The sequence below is a fragment of the Crinia signifera genome, chromosome 6 (assembly GCF_055691185.1).
Source record: "Crinia signifera chromosome 6, ASM5569118v1, whole genome shotgun sequence".
In the NCBI taxonomy this organism is placed as follows: Eukaryota; Metazoa; Chordata; class Amphibia; order Anura; family Myobatrachidae; genus Crinia; species Crinia signifera.
The window spans coordinates 12678707-12700484 of NC_139222.1; the positions used below are offsets into that span (position 1 = coordinate 12678707).

At 45.7% G+C, this 21778-nt stretch overlaps 1 protein-coding gene and 1 long non-coding RNA gene across 2 annotated transcripts in view; one reads left to right on the forward strand and one right to left on the reverse strand.

The window, feature by feature from the left end:
- Positions 1–21778, reverse strand: part of LOC146007448 (uncharacterized) — a 102289-nt gene that overhangs the window by 18130 nt on the left and 62381 nt on the right.
- LOC146006893 (uncharacterized) lies at positions 19410–21759 on the forward strand. The gene is made up of 3 exons (XR_014444113.1): positions 19410–20948; positions 21339–21456; positions 21540–21759. It is a non-coding gene; the product is annotated as an uncharacterized LOC146006893 (long non-coding RNA).

Consider the following 21778-nt stretch of genomic DNA (forward strand, 5'->3'; position numbering starts at 1 on the left):
TACTGGCTCTGGTGCCTTCACCATGAAGGTATGGCAGCCTCCAAATATAGCAGATGAAAGATGCGGCACTTGGATACTGGATAGTTGGTAAAGCAAGTGGGATTTTTTTATTTTTTCTTCAAACTATTTTATTGGTTGCAATGCATAACAAATAATAGACGCTCCTTCTCCTCTCACTGCTGACATCTGGACTCAGGCCGTCCCCGCACGCCTCCCTGCAAGCCAGCATAGCGGCGTTTCCTGTGGATCTCCTTCTCCAGCGCAGAGTGTGAGCAGTTTAGCCTATGGCTATGTTTTAAACCTTGTGGTACCCAGTCCACAGTGCTTTTACTTTTGGTACGAGTCTCTATCTGCATGTACCCTGGATTTTACTATTGACCATTAAATTTTGACATTTGATATTGCACTATGAAGCGCCTTTTCTCTGCCTATATATATATATATATATATATATATATATATATATATATATATATATATATGTATATATATATATATATATATATATATATAAAAGACAGTTCTTCGGTATACAGTCATTGTTATTGTTCATGAGTCATTACAGGTATGCCATTAGATCTAGGGTTTAAGCATTAGCAGAATTTTTATAGGAGTGTGGTAGATCTCAAAAAAGTGGTACGCCATTTGCTATAGTCATACCAAGACATCAATTGAAAACTATTCCTTAATGCATCTTTAGTGGATTGGGCTAGAGTGTTAATATAAGGCATCCATATGTCTGCAAATTTACCAACTAATTTTTCTTTGTTCGTTACAGCTTCCGTCCAATCCATTTGGAATAAGTATTGTATTCTGGGGTATATCAACGAAAGAGGGATCGGATTCTTGTCGACCCATTGAGAGAGAATGGTTTTCTTCCCTGACGCTGCTAATTTGTTAAACAAAAGACGTTTATTTTTGGATAGTACCAACTTGTCTTCCCTGTGATATATATTCCAGAAGACCCAGTCTTTAGATACCTGAAACTGTGACCCAAGTTGGGTATTAATAAAATTTTGTAGGTCCCCCCAAAACTGTCGTACCAGGGGGCATTCCCATAGGCAATGTAGTATACCAGCATTTGGGGCATAGCATTTAAAGCAGTTCGATGTTGGTGAGTTTCCTGTCAGGAATTTTAATTTGGGTGTATAATATGCCCTATGAAATTTTTTTTGATGCATGTCCATATAGGTAATGGCCTCAATTTGTTTGTTCATGCTTACATATGAGGAGAGGATTTTGTCAATAGTTAAGTGAGGGAAGTCAATTACCCATTTGGTTAGACCTGTTGAGGGTGTTTCTGTGCTAAGTGGTTTACGCAAATGACAATAAATATGAGAGGTGGTGAAAGGCCCTGTGTTGTTTTTTACTGCGGTATCTAGGCTGTTCTTTTTATCACAATCAGTCATGCCTTGTAATATTTTGCTGATATAAATAGTTAGCTGCAGATATTGGAGTAATGGGAAGGGAATATCTGGATGTCTCTCCTGCATCTGGGATCGTGTAAAGGGTTGTAGGGTAGTAGGATGCATAAACTGGTATATACAACGGAGACCTTTTTGATACCACATGCGAAAGCATGGGTTCGTTGTTTGAGGTGAAAATTTTGGATTACCCCATACCGGTAGGAATATCAATGAGTATTTCTTCAGTTTTTGGCTACAGCGGAACAGTCGCCAGGCCTCGCATGTGGTATTCAAAAATATATTTTTCTTTAAGTCTTTTTCTACTGCTTTCGGGTGTGTATGTAATAATGTGAGTAGATCCTTATGCGGGCTAAATGCCTGTTCTCGTGTTCGCCTAGTGTAAGTGTCATTACCTTTTATCCAGTCTAAAGCTATTTTATAGTTTGCAGCGATAGCATATTCCCTAAGAATTGGTAGGTTGCTTCCACCCAACTCTTTCTGTTGCTGTAGTTTAAATAATGATAATCTGGGTTTCTTCCCCCCCCCCAAATAAATTTACTTAAAGCTTTATTAAACAATTGTAGGTCCTGTTTGGTGGGCAGCAAAGGTAACATCTGTATCAGGTATAGGAGTCTAGGGAATGTTATAATTTTGTACAAATAACATCGACCTATATAAAAGAAGGGAATGTTTTTCCATTTCTGGAAATCATTAAATGTTCTGGTGAACATACAGACGTTTAACATCAGGAGATATATGTAATCCCAGATATTTAATAGATTTTTGTGCCCATAAAAACGGGAAGGTGTTTCCCCATCCCCGCATGGTACTGGAGTCTAGGGGCAATGCCACCGTCTTTGAATAGTTTAATTTGAAGCCAGTTATACATTCTAGCCTGTCTAATACTTTCAAAGAGGGGGTGGCCTGCTTAGGGTTCGTTATGTAGATTAGTAGGTCGTCTGCAAACGCTGAAAATTTAATTTCCTCCACGCCTAATTTAACTCCAGTCCATTCCCTCATTTTGTCAAAATGGCGTAATATGGGGTCTAACGTAGGTTGAATAATAGGGGGGAGAGCGGGCATCCCTGCCTCATTCCTCTATGTAACGTAAACTGTGAGGAGTTGAGTGAGTTTATTGTAAGTAATGCCTTGGGGTCTTTGTATAATGTTTTAAATATATGTGCAAATTCAGAAACAAAATCTTGATGGTTAAAAATTCGGTTTAGGTGGGACCAAGAGACTATCGAACGCTTCATCCGCGTCACAACTCAGGATTAGGGCGTTTTTGTTCTTTGTCAATTGCGTTTGTGTGATAGACGCAATCAGCGTACGTATATTATTCAATCAGTGTATGTTTTTGACAAAGCCTGTTTGTGCCTTATGTAACATAGCAGGAAGAATCATTTGTAGTCGCTGGGCCATGATTTTCAAAAATATTTTGAAATCCTGATTTAATAAAGATATTGGCCTGTAAGAAGAAACTCAATTTGGGTCTTTGTCTGGTTTTGGGAACAATATTATACGGACTTTCAGGGGCCATGTTACCCCTTAGTATAGAATTGTAGAGGGTATGTAAATGGGGGGTTATTAGAGGAGTTAACATTTTATAGTATGTTGCGGAATATCCATCAGGGCCCGGCGATTTCCCTGATTTCAGGGAAGAAATTGTACTAATGATTTCGAGTTCTGAAATGGGGGCTAATAATTGTTCCTTGTCCTTGGGTAACAGTTTGTGAAGATTCATCTGTTGTAAGAAAGAATCTCTATCCTGAGGGTCATCAGGTATTGCTGAGTACAGAGATTTAAAATATGTAAGAAAGGCCTGTTCAATTTCATCTGGGGATGTAGTGATTCTGCCTGTAGATTAATTGAGGTGATATGTGTGATATCTTTAGAAGCTTTGGTCATGGTTGCCAATAATTTCCCCGATTTGTTGCCCCATCTAATATATCTGTTTTTTTTTAAAGTTTATGTCTATCTGTGCTTTTTCTGTGGATAAAACGTCATAGTAGGTTTTAGCTTCTCTGTAAAGGGCTTTGTTGTGTTCAGAAGGGATTCAGTATTGAATCCCGGCGGTCGGGATCCCGGCGTTCAGAATCCCGACGCCGGAATCCCGACAGCCGAAATGCCGACAAGGGGGGGCCGTGGATCGCCCCCCCTTGCGGGCTCGCTGCGCTCGCTACGCTCGGCACACTAATTTATTCTCCCTCCAGGGGTGTCGTGGACACACCAGGAGGGAGAATGTGTCGGCATTTTGGGGATCCCGACCGCCGGGATTTTAACTGCATCCCTTCAGAAGGGTTATTTAGTAGTTCGGCGTAGGTGTCAGCTACTTTTTTGCTAGCTTTTGTGTATTGGTCTCAGATTTTTTTCCGTTTGTGGCTAACATAAGAGATTATGTGTCCTCTAAGCACCGGTTTTGATGCCTGCCATAGTAGGTTTATATCTTGGCTATGGGTGCTATTGCTAGTAGAGAGGTGTGGATCGGCATAGACATAAACATCAGTTAGAATACATTACCTAAACCATCTTTGGAACCAATATGTTAGGCTACTTCCAATACATTTTTGTAGTCATTGATTGGTGGTGCGCCCAACACATGTTATCAGTTATTGTGACTGAATACAAATGGGGTGTGTTTGCAAAGATGCAAACGGAAAGACAAATGTGCCTTTTTGGGTGCACTCTTTTGTATATTAATTGCTTGATATGATTATTAATTTAAAACATAACTTTTATTAGACTCTTCATATAAAAGAAAGGGAGCATTATCGATGTTGTTTGGATTGGTAATCAATCACTTTGTGACTTTTATCTCGATTGCCTTGGCATATCACAGTAATATATATTTTTTTACTTTTTATAATTTTTCTTAGAAAAAGCAAACAAACACACAATCAAATGTACATATAGAAAGGGAGCATTATCGATGCTGTTTGGATTGGTTTTATATATTCTTTTATATGAAGAGTCTAATAAAAGTTATGTTTTAAATTAATAATCATATCAAGCAATTAATATACAAAAGAGTGCGCCCAAAAAGGCACATTTGTCTTTCCGTTTGCATCTTTGCAAATAAACCCCATTTCTATGGGTGCTATTGTCGGTTATATAGTTACAGAAAGATTGCGTCAGGTATCTTTTAAAGTCGTGTTATTCCTAGTTCCAACCCTGGTGGCGTCTAGCTTTGGGTCAATTGTTACATTTAAGTCATCCCCAATAATTACCGGCCCATCTACCCAATCCTGGATATGGGTGAATATGTCGGAGAAGAAGGATGCGTTTGGGTTTGGGGGGGCATATAGACAAGCCAGAGTGTATTTTTCCCGTTCCAAGAGAATCTTTAAAAACAAAAATCTACCCTCTGGGTCCGCCCATTCTTGAAGTATTTCGTAAGAGATATTTTCACCAAAAAGTATCAACACCCCTCTCAATTTAGACGTGTAAGAAGCCTGTCTGAATTCCCTCAGCCATCTAGCTCTCAATACATTAGGGTCCCCATTTCTCCAGTGGGATTCCTGAAGAAACATCACATCGGGTCTAAAAAGGTTAAGGTGTCTCAGTATTTTTTTCCGTTTCACCGGCGTATTTAGTTCTTCTACATTCCAGGATAGCATTTTATTTTTGGTTCTGGACCTGTCTCTGACTGTCACGTCAGTGGTAAGGGACATTTTTAACCAATTCCTGTTCTACTGAGATTGTAATGGATCAATGCTTCTGTGTGGGTTTCCCTCCGATCCCAGCCTTCAGGATAGGAAACAGAGTGAGTAATTTTTGTGCGACAAACTGTCATAGTACGAGATAAATTATCTACTGTAATAAACTGAGCTTGTGAGAGTAATAAAAACATCAATATATCATGCATTACAACAAATTTTCCAATTTTACGAACCCAGCAGGAGGGCCTATAACCCTAACGAAACACACACCCCACAGCCTGTAACCCTAACAATACACACACACCCCACAGCCTATAACCCTAACCATACACACACACCCTGCAGCCTATAGCCCTAACCATAAACACACCCCACAGCCTATAGCACTAACCATACACACACCCCGCAGCCTATAACCCTAACCATACACACACCCCGCAGCCTATAACCCTAACCATACTCACCCCCAGCCTATTACCCTAACCAAACACACACCCCACAGCCTGTAACCCTAACAATACACACACACCCCACAGCCTATAACTCTAACCATACACACACACCCCGCAGCCTATAACTGTAACCATACACTTCCCCAGCCTATTACCCTAACCATACACACACACACACACACCCCGCAGCCTATAACACTAACCATACACACACCCTGCAGCCTATAACCCTAACCATGCACACACCCCGCAGCTTATAACCCTAACCATACACACACCCCGCAGCCTATAACCCTAACTATACACAAGCCCTGCGGCCTATAACCCAAACCATACACACACCCCGCAGCCTATAACCCTAACAATACACACTCTGCAGCCTATAACCCTAACCATACACACACCCCGCAGCCTATAACCCTAACCATACACACACACCGCAGCCTATAACCCTAACCATACACACCCTGCAGCCTATAACCCTAACCATACACACAACCCACAGCCTATAACCCTAACCATACACACACCCCGCAGCCTATAACCCTAACCATACACACACCCCGCAGCCTATAACCCTAACCATACACACACACCCCACAGCCTATAACCCCAACCATACACCCCCCCCGCAGCCTATAACCCTAACCATACACACACCCCGCAGCCTATAACCCTAACCATACACACACCGCAGCCTATAACCCTAACCATACACACACCCCGCAGCCTATAACCCTAACCATACACACACACATCCCACAGCCTATAACCCCAACCATACACACCCCCCACAGCCTATAACCCCAACCATACACACCCCCCACAGCCTATAACCCTAACCATTGTCACAACGGATTGTTGTGGATCCACTGGGGGCGTGGATTCTGACACGGATGCCAATGGTGGAGAAAGAACTGCTGGTCGAATATACTGGCGTCTCATAGGAGTCTCCAAGGAGTTTGGCTATACTCCTAATCAGAGGCGCGGAGTCTAACTGAGTGGCGGTTTTCACCAGGGACCCCCGCAAGGGGATTTGGACTTAGCTGCGTCCACCCAGCAGGTCGCGGCCCTCCAATCAGGAGCCTCCAAGGAGATTAGGACGCTTGCTGGAACAGATGGATATAGCTGTACTCAGGAGACGCTTGAAATAATAATAGAACTTAGGAGACACTTGAAACGTGAACTGAACTCAGAAGGCACTCGGAGGGTTAACAGAACTCAGGAGACACTCGGAGGGTTAACAGAACTCAGGAGACACTTGGAAGGTAAACAGAACTCAGGAGGCACTTGAAGGGTTAACGGAACTCAGGAGACACTTGGAAGGTAAATTGAACTCAGGAGGCACTTGAAAGGATAACGAGATGCTTCTGATTGCGAACAGGACTCAGAGAGACCTGGAGCTGTGTACACTCTCACTGGCTGTCAGCAGGACACTGAGCAGAAAGCAGAAGTAGCAGCAGCATTGGAGGATAGGCGGCCCAGCCTGTTATTCCTCCAGGCAGTGATGTCACAGGCCCAACCTTCAATCAGAGGTTATATCAGACCCTGCTCCCTTTTGCCTAATGCCACAAGCAAGATGGCGGCGCCCATCCCAGGAGCCGACCGTGGGAACAGCCGGACCCCCAGAGGACCTACCGCCGTCCCTGCCAGTGACACCAAGTCGGGGAAGCGCTGAGTGACAGGTGTAGCACCGCCAGGAGTACAGCGCCCATGCAGGTGAGTAATGCATGCGGCGCAATGCTCTGCAGAACCGGAGGCGGCCGGGGGACCTGACAGTACCCCCTCTTTTATGAGTGGACACCGGACACTTCTTAGGATTATTTTTCCAAAACCTTTCAATCAAACGAGGTGCATGAATATTGGAAGCATCAATCCACATTCTTTCTTCAGGACCGTATCCCTTCCAGTCCACTAGAAATTGTACCTTCCCCTGTCGTCGTCTAACATCCAATATTTGTTTTATTTCGAATTCTACATCCTGTTGTACTCGGATACCGGACCTTCCAGGTGGAGTTTTTCGAAACTGATTGAGAATTAAAGGTTTTAAGAGTGAAACATGAAATGAATTGGAGATTCGTAAGGAAGATGGTAGTTTCAGCCGAACGGCTACAGGATTGATTATTTTTTGGATTACATAGGGTCCAATGTAGCGAGGAGCCAATTTCATGGATGGAACCTTGAGACGAATATGCCGAGTTGATAGCCAGACACGATCACCAACTTTATAAGGTGGAGCAGCACTTCTTCTCCGATCAGCACTGAGTTTGTACCTACTGGAGGCCTGTTGTAAGGCTTTTTGTACATTTTTCCAAATGTTTGCAAAATTTTTTACAGAAGATTGAACTGCAGGTAATTCATTACCAGGGAGTTTGGAAAAGTCTGGGACACGAGGGTTGATCCCATAAACAGTGAAGAAAGGAGTGTTTCGGCTGGAAGAGTGATAGGTGTTATTGTGAGCGAACTCTGCCCAGGGTAGGAGTTCAAGCCAATTGTCCTGTGAGGATGATAGGTAGAGTCGGATGAACTTCTCCAAATCCTGATTAACTCTTTCAGTCTGACCGTTGGTCTGAGGGTGGTAGGCTGTAGAGAATTTTAATTTAATTTGGAAGACGGAACAAAGAGACCTCCAGAATCGGGCTACAAACTGGACACCCCGGTCAGATATGATTTCAAGTGGTAAGCCATGTAAACGAAAGATCTGGGTTATGAAAAGGTGTGCCAAAGTTGATGCACTGGGAAGTCCCTTCAAAGGGATGAAGTGGGCCATTTCGGAAAAACGGTCGATGACCACCCATATAGTATTGTAGCCATTAGAGGGAGGTAGATCCGTAATGAAATCCATGGCTATATGGGTCCATGGTTTCGCAGGAACTGGAAGGGGTAGAATTTTCCCTACAGAGGGTTGGCGTGAGGTTTTATGTCGGGCACACACTGGACATGAAGATACGAAGTCCTGCACATCGGTTCTTATCGTTGACCACCAATATTTCCTTTGGAGGAATTCTAAGGTTTTGCTTGCACCAGGATGCCCGGAAAACTTGGAGTAGTGGGCCCAATGGAGTAATTTCTTTCAGAGGGAAGGCCCTACATAAGTCTTGCCTCTTGGAATATTGACTATTCTGGTAGCCGCGAAGACAGAGGAATCCAGAATAGGATATGGCTGTCTCTCCTCAGCATCAGGAGAACAAGAGCGGGATAAGGCATCTGCTTTAGTGTTCTGGGAACCCGGACGAAAGGAAAGCTTAAAGTTGAAGCGGGTGAAGAACATCGCCCACCTCGCCAGTCGTGGGTTAAGGCATTGGGCGTTTCGGAGATAGATCAAGTTTTTATGGTCCGTGTAGATCTGGATGGGAAACTGAGCTCCTTCGAGGAGGTATCGCCACTCCTCAAGTGCTAACTTGATCGCCAGAAGTTCCTGTTCCCCGATTGCGTAATTTTTTTCAGCGGGTAAAAACCTTCGGGAGAAAAACCCACATGGATGTGTGGACCCATCTTCATATTTTTGAGACAGAATGGCTCCTACAGCCTCAGAGGAAGCGTCCACTTCCAAAATAAAAGGTCTTGCAAGATCTGGCTGGTGGAGAACAGGAGCAGAGATGAAGGCCTGTTTCAACTGTTGGAAAGCGAATAGTGCCTGAGCAGACCAAACAGCCGAATTGGCTGCCTTCCGAGTTAGAGCGGTGATGGGTGCAACGATGGTGGAGAAACCCCGGATAAATTTCCGATATTTGTTGGCGAATCCTAAGAATCGCTGCACTGCTCGTAGAGTAGTGGGCTGAGTCCAGTTTAGAATCGCCTGAACCTTCTCTGGATCCATTTGTAGGCCTTGACCAGAAATTATGTATCCCAGAAAGGGTACGGAGGCTTGCTCAAAAATGCATTTTTCAAGTTTACAATATAGGTGATTATTTTGAAGTCGTTGAAGAACCTCCTTCACTTGTGACCGATGGGACTCTAAATCTTTGGAGAATATGAGGATGTCGTCCAAATATACTACAACGGACAGATACAGTAGGTCCCTAAAGATTTCATTCACAAAATTCTGAAAGACTGTGGGGGGCATTGCTGAGGCCGAATGGCATGACCAAATATTCGTAATGGGCGTCCCTGGTGTTAAAGGCCGTTTTCCACTCGTCCCCATCTCTGATACGAATGAGATTGTAAGCCCCTCTTAAGTCTAATTTGGAAAAGACAACCGCTCCCTTAATGCGATCAAAGAGTTCCGGAATCAGGGGCAATGGGTATTTATTTTTTATTGTTATATCATTCAGACCTCGGTAGTCTATGCAGCGTCTTAGGGTTCCATCTTTCTTCTTGACGAAGAAGAACCCCGCTCCGGCCGGGGACGAAGAAGGACGGATGAATCCCTTCTGTAGATTCTCGGAGATGTAGTCACTCATTGTTTGGGTTTCAGGGATGGATAGGGGATATATCCGACCACGTGGAGGCATCCCTCCTGGAACCAGATCAATGGGACAGCCCCACTCGCGATGGAGAGGCAGGATATTAGCTGCTTGTTTGTTGAAAACATCAGCAAAGGACTGATAGGGAGCAGGAATTCGACTCTTCTTATCGGAGGAAACTGACTTTAGAGGTACCACTTTCATTAAACAACCTTGAGAGCAAGATGGCCCCAGGCTACAATTTGCATAGCTGACCAGTCAATCTGTGGATTATGTTTCTGAAGCCACGGCAGACCCAAAACCAAAGGAAAAGTGGATCGAGGGATAACAAAAAATTCTATACTCTCTCGATGGAGTGCCCCTATGTGACAGCGGTGTCGTACAAGACTCAAATAACCCGTTCGGGATGTAACTCCCATCAACTGCAGTCAGACGTAGTGGATTTTCAATTGCTTTAATGGGTAAAGAATGTAATTCAACAAAATTGGCAGAAATAAAGTTCCCGGCAGCTCCGGAGTCCAGAAGGGCTTGGATCATCAACGTCTGACCTGCGAAAGAAAGTTGCACTTCAATGACGGAATCGGGCATTGTGGAGGAGGTAGAGAGTTGGCCCAATCTTACCTCTTTCTCTTTGCCCTGGGTTACTCGACTGGTGCGAAGGGTACATTGAGACACTTGATGACCGGCCTGTCCGCAGTACAAACAAAGTCTCTCTTGGAAACGACGCTGTCGCTCTTGGGGAGTGAGTCGAGCCCGATTTATCTGCATAGGCTCGTCAACTGTTGCGGGTGAAGAGACCTGAAGTAGTGGTGGAGGAGTGCTCCTGTAACGATCCCCTCGAGATCTCTCCGCCTGACGCTCTCTGAACCTCAAGTCAATTTTATTGCAAAGTGAAATAAGTTCATCTAGCTTGACGGGTAGGTCACGGGACACTAGGTCGTCTTTCAACCTATCTGAGAGTCCACTCCAGAATGCGGATACTAGTGCTTCTTCATTCCAAGCGACCTCGGAGGCTAGGGTCTGGAACTGGATCACATACTGTGCGACCGGACGATTCCCTTGCCTTAGCCGCATGATGTCCTGAGCAGCTGAAGTTGCTCGACCCGGTTCATCGAAGATTCTGCGGAACTGGGTTATAAATTCATCATACTGGGAGAGTAGTGGATCGTCCCTCTCCCAGAGAGGAGATACCCAGTCCAGAGCTGATCCCGACAAGAGGGAGACAATGTAGGCAACTCGGGACTTGTCGGTCGGGAAGCTTGATGTCAGGAGTGAAAACTGTACATCGCATTGGTTGAGGAAACCCCTGCACAATTTTGGGGTTCCATCGAATTTGCTGGGTGCAGAGAGATGTAGATGCCCTGGTGATGCTGATGGCAGGGCTACCACCCGGACCGGATCAGGAGCAGGCGGGACTGGAACCTCTCGAGAAACAGAGGCCTGCATTATTTCTTGTCGATGAGCAATATCCTGGAGACCTTGAGTTAGCTGACCTTGGGAGACCTCCAGGCCTTCCAGGCGGGCCACAATTCTTTGCAGTAGCTCCGTATTAAAATCGACCCCGGGTGTGGAATCCATTTGGCTGCTGCTAACTGTCACAACGGATTGTTGTGGATCCACTGGGGGCATGGATTCTGACACGGATGCCAATGGTGGAGAAAGAACAGCTGGTCGAATATACTGGCGTCTCTTAGGAGTCTCCAAGGAGTTTGGCTATACTCCTAATCAGAGGCGCGGAGTCTAACTGAGTGGCGGTTTTCACCAGGGACCCCCGCAAGGGGATTTGGACTTAGCTGCGTCCACCCAGCAGGTCGCGGCCCTCCAATCAGGAGCCTCCAAGGAGATTAGGACGCTTGCTGGAACAGATGGATATAGCTGTACTCAGGAGACGCTTGAAATAATAATAGAACTTAGGAGACACTTGAAACGTGAACTGAACTCAGAAGGCACTCGGAGGGTTAACAGAACTCAGGAGACACTCGGAGGGTTAACAGAACTCAGGAGACACTTGGAAGATAAACAGAACTCAGGAGGCACTTGAAGGGTTAACGGAACTCAGGAGACACTTGGAAGGTAAACAGAACTCAGGAGGCACTTGAAGGGTTAACGGAACTCAGGAGACACTTGGAAGGTAAATTGAACTCAGGAGGCACTTGAAAGGATAACGAGGTGCTTCTGATTGCGAACAGGACTCAGAGAGACCTGGAGCTGTGTACACTCTCACTGGCTGTCAGCAGGACACTGAGCAGAAAGCAGAAGTAGCAGCAGCATTGGAGGATAGGCAGCCCAGCCTTTTATTCCTCCAGGCAGTGATGTCACAGGCCCAACCTTCAATCAGAGGTTATATCAGACCCTGCTCCCTTCTGCCTAATGCCACAAGCAAGAACAGCCGGACCCCCAGAGGACCTACCGCCGTCCCTGCCAGTGACACCAAGTCGGGGAAGCGCTGAGTGACAGGTGTAGCACCGCCAGGAGTACAGCGCCCGTGCAGGTGAGTAATGCACGCGGCGCAATGCTCTGTAGAACCGGAGGCGGCCGGGGGACCTGACAACCATACACACCCCCGCAGCCTATAACCCTAACCATACACACACCCCCCGCAGCCTATAACCCTAACCATACACAACCCGCAGCCTATAACCCTAACCATACACACACACCCCGTATCGTATAAACCTAACCATACACACACACTGCAGCCTATAACCCTAACCATACACACACCCCGCAGCCTATAACCCTAACCATACACACACCCCACAGCCTATAACCCTAACCATACACACACCCCACAGCCTATAACCCTAACCATACACACCGCGCTGCCTATAACCCTAACCATACACATACACCCCGCAGCCTATAACCCTAAACACGCACACACCCCGCAGCCTATAACCCTAACCATACACACACACCCCGCAGCCTATAACCCTAACTATACACACACCCCGCAGCCTATAACCCTAACCACGCACACACCCCGCAGCCTATAACCCTAACCATACACACACACCCCGCAGCCTATAACCCTAACCATACACACACCCCGCAGCCTATAACCCTAGCCACGCACACACCTCGCAGCCTATAACCCTAACCATACACACACACATACCCTGCAGCCTATAACCCTAACCATACACACCCCCCACAGCCTATAACCCTAACCATAGACACACCCCGCAGCCTATAACCCTAACCATACACACACCCTGCAGCCTATAACCCTAACCATACACACCCACCAGCCTATAACCCTAACCATACACATACCCCGCAGCCTATAACCCTAACCATACACACACACCCCACAGCCTATAACACTACCCAAACCCACAACCTATAACCCAAACCATACACACCGCGCAGCCTATAACCCTAACCATACACACACCCCGCAGCCTATAACCCTAACCCCACATACACACCCCAGCCTATAACCCTAACCATACACACACCCTGCAGCCTATAACCCTAACCATACACACACCCTGCAGCCTATAACCCTAACCATACACACACACCCCACAGCCTATAACCCTAACCATACACACACACCGCAGCCTATAACCCTAACCATACACACACCCCACAGCCTATAACCCTAACCATACACACACCCCCCAGCCTATAACCCTAACCATACACACACCCCGCAGCCTATAACCCTAACCATGCACACACACCCCACAGCCTATAACCCTAACCATACACACACACATACCCTGCAGCCTATAACCCTAACCATACACACACCCCGCAGCCTATAACCCTAACCATACACACACCCTGCAGCCTATAACCCTAACCATACACATCAACCAGCCTATAACCCTAACCATACACATACCCCGCAGCCTATAACCCTAACCATACACACACACCCCACAGCCTATAACACTAACCATACCCACAACCCCCGCAGCCTATAACCCAAACCATACACACCGCGCAGCCTATAACCCTAACCATACACACACCCGCAGCCTATAACCCTAACCATACACACACACACACACACACCCCGCAGCCTATAACCCTAACCATACACACACCCTGCAGCCTATAACCCTAACCATACACACCCACCAGCCTATAACCCTAACCATACACATACCCCGCAGCCTATAACCCTAACCATACACACACACCCCACAGCCTATAACACTAACCATACCCACAACCTATAACCCAAACCATACACACCGCGCAGCCTATAACCCTAACCATACACACACCCCGCAGCCTATAACCCTAACCCCACATACACACCCCAGCCTATAACCCTAACCATACACACACCCTGCAGCCTATAACCCTAACCATACACACACCCTGCAGCCTATAACCCTAACCATACACACACACCCCACAGCCTATAACCCTAACCATACACACACACCGCAGCCTATAACCCTAACCATACACACACACCCCACAGCCTATAACCCTAACCATACACACCCCCAGCAGCCTATAACCCTAACCATACACACACCCCGCAGCCTATAACCCTAACCACGCACACACACCCCACAGCCTATAACCCTAACCATACACACACACATACCCTGCAGCCTATAACCCTAACCATACACACCCCCCACAGCCTATAACCCTTACCATACACACACCCCGCAGCCTATAACCCTAACCATACACACACCCTGCAGCCTATAACCCTAACCATACACACCCACCAGCCTATAACCCTAACCATACACATACCCCGCAGCCTATAACACTAACCATACCCACAACCCCCGCAGCCTATAACCCAAACCATACACACCGCGCAGCCTATAACCCTAACCATACACACACCCCGCAGCCTATAACCCTAACCCCACATACACACCCCAGCCTATAACCCTAACCATACACACACCCTGCAGCCTATAACCCTAACAATACACACCCACCAGCCTATAACCCTAACCATACACACACCCTGCAGCCTATAACACTAACCATACCCACAACCCCCGCAACCTATAACCCAAACCATACACACCGCGCAGCCTATAACCCTAACCATACACACACCCCGCAGCCTATAACCCTAACCCCACATACACACCCCAGCCTATAACCCTAACCATACACACACCCTGCAGCCTATAACCCTAACCATACACACACACCCAGCAGCCTATAACGCTAACCACACACACACACACCGCAGCCTATAACCCAAACCATGCACACCCCCCGCATCCTATAACCCTAACCATACACACACCCCGCAGCCTATAACCCTAACCACGCACACACACCCCACAGCCTATAACCCTAACCATACACACACACATACCCTGCAGCCTATAACCCTAACCATACACACCACCCACAGCCTATAACCCTAACCATGCACACACCCCGCAGCCTATAACCAGTGGCGTAGCTTCAGGGGTCGCAGCGGTCGCAGATGCGACCGGGCCCCTGAGCCAGGGGGGCCCAACCCCCGCCACTGGCCTGGAAGAAGAATGCGAACGCATCCGTTCCCAGTGCTGCTTTTCGGGTGCCCGCGGCGTGCGTCGCGCTGACGTCACGCGGCAAGGGCTCCCCTTACTATTGGCTGCCTGCGGCTGGGGACGGGACACGGTGGCCGTATCTGAGCTGTGATTGGCAGCTCAGATACGGCCACCGTGTCCCGTCCCCAGCCGCAGGCAGCCAATAGGAAGGGGAGCCCTTGCCGCGTGACGTCAGCGCGACGCACGCGGGCTCCAACCTCCCCCTCCCTCTCCCACCGCTTCAGCGCCATCAGACTTCAGCACGTGTAGGCTGTGCAGTGTGTGCTAGGAGTCAGAAGCAGGACCGGCCGCCGCCCGGCGCCCTGTATCGGAAACACTACCACAGTAAGTCCACTGGTGCATACACTCTGTCCTGACCAATAGAAGTTCCGGCCTCTGTCCTGGCCTACCTAGGTCATTTTCAGGCTGTTTTTTTTGCATTCAGCAGCCACTGAAGTACATAAGATATTGCCCATCCCCTGCTCTGGGACCACCCGTCATACGTACAATAACATATAAATACAATTACATATGAGCAGCAATGTGATATTGAGAAATAGTTATAGATAGTGGGGCAACAAAATATATAAAGGCTTATTATGAGTGATATGAAAATGTTGCCCAGGTGCAGGAGCTGAGCAGAAAAGCTGCAATGCAGGGGGGCAGATGCACAATCTGTTGCATGCAGGACAGATACTGCATGCTCTTGCATCAGTATAATGGCCGGCTCTGTCTATACCTTGAATATCAGACCAATGATAGCCCGGCACCCCCCTACCCCACCCAACTCAAAGCTAAATTGTGCAATTTGCATTTTCCTTTCCGCATCTCCTATATATTTGGCTACATCTGTCACTCAAAGTGGGTGTCTGTGTCCAGTGGCGTAGCTTCAGGGGTCGCAGCGGTCGCAGATGCAACCGGGCCCCTGAGCCAGGGGGGCCCAACCCCCGCCACTGGCCTGGAAGAGGGATGCGAACGCATCCGTTCCCAGTGCTGCTTTTCGGGTGCCCGCGGCGTGCGTCGCGCTGACGTCACGCGGCAAGGGCTCCCCTTACTATTGGCTGCCTGCGGCTGGGGACGGGACACGGTGGCCGTATCTGAGCTGTGATTGGCAGCCACCGTGTCCCGTCCCCAGCCGCAGGCAGCCAATAGGAAGGGGAGCCCTTGCCGCGTGACGTCAGCGCGACGCACGCGGGCTCCAACCTCCCTCTCCCACCGCTTCCGCGCCATCACACAGCACGTGTAGGCTGTGCCAGGACTCAGTAACAGGACGGCCCGGCGCCCTATATCGGACAGACTACAGTGAGTCCAGTCTGTCAGGCTTTTGAGATTATGGGGAAAATTGCTAAAACTGCTGGGATGTGTAGTTCCACTGTTAGTGGAACTACACGTCCCAGCATGCCCTGTCACAGTTTTAGAAATCCATTATCTAAAATCTGTGGCAGGGCATGCTGGGACGTGTAGTTCCACAACAGCACTGACTCCAGTCCTGTCAGGCTTTTGAGATTATGTGACAAATTGCTAAAACTGCTCGGATGTGTAGTTACAGTGGAACTACACGTCCCAGCATGCCCTGTCACAGTTTTAGAAATCCATTATCTAAAATCTGTGGCAGGGCATGCTGGGACGTGTAGTTCCACAACAGCACTGACTCAAGTCCTGTCAGGCTTTTGAGATTATGTGACAAATTGCTAAAACTGCTCGGATGTGTAGTTACAGTGGAACTACACGTCCCAGCATGCCCTGTCACAGTTTTAGAAATCCATTATCTAAAATCTGTGGCAGGGCATGCTGGGACGTGTAGTTCCACAACAGAACTGACTCCAGTCCTGTCAGGCTTGTCAGCATTTATTTACTTGGGGTGCCTGCCTGCTGTCTGGCCATGCACTGACAAAGGCTCATGGGAGGTCATAAAAGGTTAAGTAAACCCAGTGAACATTGCTTGCCTTATTTTGTGGCCACGTCCCTTCCCCATGAAGCCATTTCCTATATTTTTGGCTTGAGCAGCCACCAGCACCTATGCCGCCCGGCCCACTCCCTGCTCTGCATGGCTGAGCGTAACTGCCCTGTTCGCCGCTATTAAGTCTCCCGCTGGACTGCTAGCCAATTAGTACTTGCGGTCCAGCAGCCAATCAGAAGCAGCATTGATGGCTGCTGGACCGCAAGCATCTATTGGCTAGCGGTCCAGTGGGAGACTTAATTAATAATATATGCGGACAGGGGCAGCTCAGCCGGGCAGAGCAGGGAGCAGGCGGGGGTCCCCCTTGGCAACAAGCAATTTCAGTCCCCCTTGGCAACAAGCAATTTCAGTCCCCCTTGGCAACAAGCTATTTCAGTCCCCCTTTGCAACAAACTATTTCAGTCCCCCTTGGCAACGAGCATGATGCCCCTTGGCATTGAGCATGAAGTTCCTAGCAATGAGCATGGCACTTATGTGTCAGATGTGTAATGGGCATTACGGTGTGTTAAATAGTACTGTATGTAATGGGGGTATCATGTGTGACCGTATGTGTAATTGGCATTACGGCATGTGGCTTTATGGGTAATGGGTATTACGGTTTGTTATATGGTATGTAATGGGCATTACGGTTTGTTATATAGTATGTAATGGGCATTATGGTATGTGTTATATAGTATGTAATGGCCATCATGTGTGGCCTTATGTGTAATTGGCATTACGGCATGTGGCTTTATGTGTAATGGGTATTACAAAGTTCGATAAATTGTGCAATGGGCATTACAGTGTGTGGTATAATGTTAGGCCGCACCCCTTTTCGAGTGAGTCTATTTGGCGCTGCGGTGGAGATAGAGGCCACTTCTAACATCGCAATCCCTCGGTTATTCGGTTATACGTATGCGCTTGTTATAAAGTTATTATCATAACAAAGGTGTAGTTCTCATGCAGTGTGAACAGGTGTTTATTTTTTCACAGAACTATTATTACGAAATCTATCATGTCTCACATGAGTGGTGCTCAAAAACGCAAAAAGAAGAGGGAAGAAGAAGAGAAATATGCCAAACTTCCTAAAATAAGTAGCTTCTTCAAAACACCTGGAGATGCAAGTACATCAGCCGCCTCCTCTCACAGTACAACCGAACAAGATTTGTCAATAGAAAATGTAAATGTGAGTCCCGGTAGTATTGTACAGAGTTCAATGCAGGACAGTGTAACAAGCTTAGAGGAAGGCTGTAGCACATATACAGAAGAGGAACAGATCCAAATTCAGGCTGTGTCAGAGTCACCTCTACAGTCTAGTTTTATTGAAAGTGTTCTGACAGAGGAACATATAACAGACAGAGGTCATTATCCTATTACCATTCAGGATGGAAATATTAAACGATTTATTATTACTAATGGATCATGCAGACCTAAAGGGCCATTCCCTAGAGATGAAAAAGATGGAAGGTGTTTTTCAGAAAGTTTTTATGAGAGAGTCACTAAAACAGGACTTCAATTACCTGTGACCTGGCTTTGTTATTCTCCAAAACTTAATGCTGCTTATTGTGAGCCTTGCTGGTTGTTTGCAGATCGCAGTAAACAGGGATATGAACCAGCATGGGCAAAAGGTATACAAAAGTGGCAAAGGTTGTCAGCCAAAATTCATATCCATGAAAATAGTCAGTCCCACACAGAGGCGTGCATAGTATATGATCACTGGAGGCGTAATAAAACCATAGATGAGGAAAATGAGAAAAACATAAGAAGAGAAAGCATGTTTTGGAGACAAGTTTTACATAGGATTGTTAATGTAACATTAACAATGGCTATGGCCAACCTTGCTTTTCGTGGCCACAGAGAAAAAATAGGAGAGGTAAACAATGGCAATTTTCTGACTATTATTGAATTACTGGCTGAATATGATCCTATACTAAAGGACATTTTGCAGAGACCACAAGGAAGCATTAAATATCTGAGTCCACAAATTCAGAACGAACTTATAAGTCTTCTTGCAAGCAAAATAGAAAGAGATATTGTTTCTGAAATCCAGAAGTCACAGTTTTTTTCAATAATAATGGACACAACCCAAGACATAGGAAAAATTGATCAGCTAAGTCAAGTGTTTAGATATGTAATTGTTCAAAGAGACGAGAACTCAAGGGCCACTGATATCAAAATAGAGGAAGCCTTTTTAGGTTTTCAGTCTATTGAGGACCAATCAGCTGCTGGCCTTGAAAAAACAATAGTGGAAACCATAGAGAAGAAAGGCCTGGACCTATCAAAATGCCGTGGTCAGGGCTATGATGGAGCAGCCACAATGAGTGGTGTTTACACAGGAGTTCAAGCTCGCATTATTAACAAAGAAAAAAATGCTCTTTATATACATTGTGCTGCCCATAACCTTAATTTAGTTTTGCAGGATGCAGTTTCAAATATAACTGAAATTTCCAATTTTTTTGACGTGGTTCAGTCTTTATACAAATTCTTTGGTGACAGTGTGAAGAGATGGGCATTTTTGGCATCCTTTACTTCAGAATCCTCACTAACTTTAAAACAACTTTGCCCAACAAGATGGGCGTCTCGATATGACTCAGTACTAGCACTACGGTTCAGGTTTCGGGATATTTTACAGGCTTTGTCTAAAATAATTATTCTTTCCACAAAGCCAAAAGAAAGAGATGAGGCCGGTGCGTTGAAAAAAAAACTGGAATCATTCCAGTTTGTTTGCATAGTTGTTCTGCAGGCCAAAATTTTAGAAAATGTTAACTCCGTTTCTAAAATGCTGCAGTCAAAAGACATGGATCTCTCTAATGCCACCAAATTGATTTACAATGCCACTGAAGTCCTTAGCAACTTCCGAGATGATTATGAGGCGGTAAAAAGAACAGCAGTAACTGTTGCAGAAAACTGGGGCATCCAAGCAAAATTTGAAGATAAAAGAGTGAAGAAAGTCAAGCAACACTTTGATGAGCTGTGTGAGGATGAAAGGCTACAGGACCCAGAAGAAAGATTTAAAACAACAGTCTTTTATAGATGTTTGGATATAGCTATAAATCAGCTGCAATATCGCTTCAGTGGTATGAATACAGTTGTACAAAGATTCCATATTCTTCAGCCAGCAACATTGTCAGCAGAAGCTGATGATACAGTATTCAAAGAAGCAACTAAACTGCAAGAATTCTACCAGGATGACTTGTCTAATGATTTTCCTGCTCAGTTGTTAAGTTTCCGATCTGCGCTCCTAGGAGATATCCAAAAATCTTCATCTATACGAGATCTAGCAATTCTCCTTCTGGTTGAGAACTCTGGATTGTCTTCTACTGTACCAGACGTCTGCATAGCACTTCTACTCTTTCTTACACTGCCAGTGACAGTATCGTCTGCAGAACGATCATTTTCAAAATTGAAATTAATAAAAAATTACCTTAGGAGCACAATGTCTCAACAGAGGCTGAGTGATTTAGCCCTATTGAGTGTTGAAAATGGCAGGGCCAGGAAGATTGATATTCCGAGCATGATTGACAAGTTTTCTGAAGCTAAATCCCGGAGATGTCCATTTTAATAGGCTTTGTGAGTATACAGTTTACCAGTTCAATATCGGTTTGGACATCAGGTCTCACAGTTAAAAGGTTTATACTAACTTGTGGGCATGTTCCAGTTCTATATATTCTGTTACGTTGTTCCAGTTTATTAATCTATTGCATGCATCATAATAATACATTTGTATAGCATCCGCCTTGCTAAAGACCACATAATCTACATTTAGATTTTGATTTCTTCAGAGATGACTACAGTAAAAACATTAGCCATAGCAGTATAACAACTCTATAAAGTATAGATACCTGGATGAATGCTTCTGTGTGGAATAAAAGTGATGGCGGATGCTTACAAAAGTTGTTTTCCAGTTTCTATTACATATAATATAAGTTCAGAAATTTATTGTCCCTTTTCTTTTTGCAGGGTGGCCATTCATTGTTACTTTTGCAGTTCCCTAGTTTTGTTGACTGTTCTTTGATTCATTATCAATGTTCGACTAATAGTTATGGCAACAACATTGTTCACATCTTTAAAGTTACCAGTAAGTGAAACTTATTTTATGTGAATTATTATATGAAGTATAATTATTGACCTACATGCTAATAGATGTCCTTCATTTTGTAGGTTAGTGGTTTACAGTTAACTGTCACATTTAAGAATCCGGAAAATCACAGACCACGTTGTCTCTTTGGAATTCACAGATTTAAGGTAGGGTTTGGTGTTTCATTATGTCATACCCATAAACAAGTAAGGAATGGGGTTACACTAGGTCTTAATCCGGTCAACTATTCTACCATACACGTAGATATAAATGTGCAGATGTGCTAATTATGTGGGATCATGTAAACTCCACCATTATATAA